We start from the raw sequence: 3,293 nt of genomic DNA, 5'->3' as shown, positions 1-3,293 counted from the left end.
GCGACGAAGTACAACATTAATTCATGAAAAAGACATACAAAGTTGAAATATGGAGACACAAGGTTTCCATTCGACAATGATGAAATCAAGCCTAGTTCTGTAATAATTCTGTACCTATACCATTGCAGGAACAGGTTTTTGACCTGGCACATGCGGGTTTAACCTTTAACCTTGATTGCAATAGGGGTTAACAGAGGGTAAGGTAAGGGGCAGGCCACAGCTGGTCACAGCAACCTGAGCCCAGCACTGGGCTTTACTCCAGGACAAATGGGATTCGGTTCTCATTTATAGCTCATGGCCTTGGGCAGTAGAGCTTAGCCTCTTCACATACACAGACAGATATAGAGAACGTAAGAAGAAAGTTGGGGTGCAAAGCCCACTCCTGCATCCGACAATAAGCTGCGATGTGCCAATGAGTAAAACGGGATGGTTTTATAAGATAGCACACACTAGTGTGGCAAAGAGAGAGAGAGATGTAATTCTGAATATGGATTTGACCTTTCATTGGCATACACACTATGGTACGTTGTCACAAAAATGCCTTTGGATTTAACCAGATGAACCCTAGTGTCCCAACTCTGGGCATGAATAGGCGAACATTCGGCTAAAACAGGTGAACATTTGAAGAAAATAGCACATCTACAAGCTCACGGATCGTGTTGTGACACATTGTGAGCTTGTAGATCAGTTGACATGCTTGAATGTATTAACATTTATTGTATTTAAAGTAAATACCTTGCATTCATAGAGCAAAAGAAGGTACCACAAAAAATATGTATATCATTACTGGCATAAAAAATGTCAGACACTGATTTGATACAGTACATATATATATATTAAATAAGTGTCTGCCTTTTCTTTGCCACCTACAGTATATGTCCCCCTTACGCTATATTCTGAAGAACAAATGTGGCAGAGATATGACCACCAGGCTGAAAGGATTACAAACCTTTGTGACTGATGTCCTCTTTGAACCTCCCAGCGACAGTATAGAATATTTGAGTCAGTATAGCTCTGAGGAGAAGTAACTATGGCCACTTTATGTAGTAACAGACACTGTAAAAGACTGAATTTGGCCCTTATATTACATTAGCAATCCATGCGTTTCACAAAGAATGAAGAATGCAACAATATGGACCCTGCGGACGCACAATAAAGGTTTCTGAGTGAAAGCACCACAGTTTGTTCAACAAATTCCAATTCTGATCCTCCTATTATTTGCGCCATCGGTCACCCACTAGTACGTCAGTTTAACAAAAAAGAAAAAGAATGTGTGTGACGGCAAAGTAATGTAGTAGCTGTGTAACAGCAGAGTTATTTAGTCTATTGTACAGGACCACAACAGAGTGACAATGCTTCGGAGAGGGTGACAAGCCAGTGGTTTGGATGTGCGCCTTGTGGTATGAATAAAGACTGCCGTTGCCTCATCCCACTGACAGCCACAAACAATAACAGCAAATTAGGAAGCATCCCCATCATAATCATCATCATCATCATTACATGGCTGGATCGTTTTGCTAATTCAATTCTGGCCCCTTGTTCTTTTTATAGAGCATGACACAGACACCACAAAACAATAGTGGTCAAGTTAACGACCTACAAATGGACTCATCGTAAACATTTTCCCTCTCAGTCGCATATTGCCCATGAAGTAGAGTAGACCACACCCATAATAGCACAATAAAATCATACACATACCTGACGGTGCATGTTCAACTTTGGCATACAAACTGTACTACTGCATAGACCATAAATGGACAACAGATAATGATTCTCTCAACTCTGAGACACTGGACACTGATAGACAGGGGCTCACAAGGAATAGTATGTGACTTCTTGGGCGTTGGGAGTCTATATGTTCCTGAAAATGCTAATATATATATATATTTTTTTTTAGAAAATAATCAATTAAATCGAGTTACCTGTAGACTGACCACCACACCACAGGGGCCTGGGTTTGTTTCTTGACAGCGGTGCCTCAGGCTTGGTCGCGAACTCCAGTCCACTACGCTCCGCTGGGCTAACATTGGGTATTGGCAGCAACCCATTGGTGATGAATACATTGGAGAGACAAAGAAAATAGAAAATAATTATTCAAAAACAAATATCTAAATGTATTTAAACTGACAATTCATTCAAATGTATTAACATCTTTTTGTACATCTAACATACTCTAACTGCCATTCACTCTACACCGAAACTACTGTAGAACTCAAGACTAAATAAAATGAAACAAATCTTCCAGGTTTCTGAATGTGAACTTTGCCTAGTATTCATTTGACTGTGTCATCACAACATATTCGCAGTTGCTGAAGTCCAAAACTGTTCTTTTATTTTGAAAACATTTTAAAATAGTGAAAATAGCAGATCTACAAGCTCACAATGCGTGGCATCGTGACGTGTTGTAGATCGTCTATTTTCACTATTTTTGTGTGATGAAGTAGGGCATTAATTAATGCCCTACAAACAAACATAAAACATTGAAATATGGAGATACAAGGTTTCTGCCTGACAGCAACAATATATAAATGACGTCTTCAGGTTTCACCTACAGTATAATGACATGCCCAAAATAAGGATTCCAGGTTGAAATTAGTTAAACACAGGAGAGTACAATTAAGGCTTACAAGGTTCTAGCAACAAGACGGTAGTCAGGACACAGGAACACTGATACAAAATCTGACACACACGGTGCACAGATAACCAGGAAAAAATAATGGATGTACTAGAGAGCCAAGACAAGGACACAGGGTACAAATCAGGGAAAAGTGGGGAGCTGAAGAATGTAGCCAGGGACCTCAGGCACAAGGTCTGAGGCAGTGGCGTGAACAGACATTTTGAGGGGCAGGTGCTCAAGTAAAAAAAAAATGTTTTGTTTACTTGGTCTGCTCTTTTTTCCCCTCTACACCTATACCTCTTTGCCAAAAGTAGCCGATCTACAAGCCCACAACGCCTCGCAGCGCGAGGCGTTGTGAGCTTGTAGATCTGCTATTTTTGGCTAAAGTTCTCCTCAGAAAAGGGATGCTATAGGTTTCGAGTGGTTATGGTAAAAAGAAAAATCATATCACATAAAGATTTTACCCTGTAGTAACTCTGAGGACCCCCTAGGGGTCCCGGACCCCCTTTTGAAGACCCCTGCTGAAAAAAAGGGCACTTCTGGTCAAGAGGGCAAAGGGCAGGTGCTCTAGCACCACCTAGAGTCTATCTGTGCACGTCCCTGGCCTGAGGGTTGGACAGGGGCAGTGCAGAAGACCTCAGGCAGACAGCCTGGGTGCAGGTCTTAAAACGAGCAG

Source organism: Gymnoscopelus microlampas, assembly GCF_963454915.1.
Source record: "Gymnoscopelus microlampas genome assembly, chromosome: 14".
In the NCBI taxonomy this organism is placed as follows: Eukaryota; Metazoa; Chordata; class Actinopteri; order Myctophiformes; family Myctophidae; genus Gymnoscopelus; species Gymnoscopelus microlampas.
The sequence above is the reverse complement of the archived record's forward strand: the minus strand, read 5'-3'. Positions refer to the sequence as shown.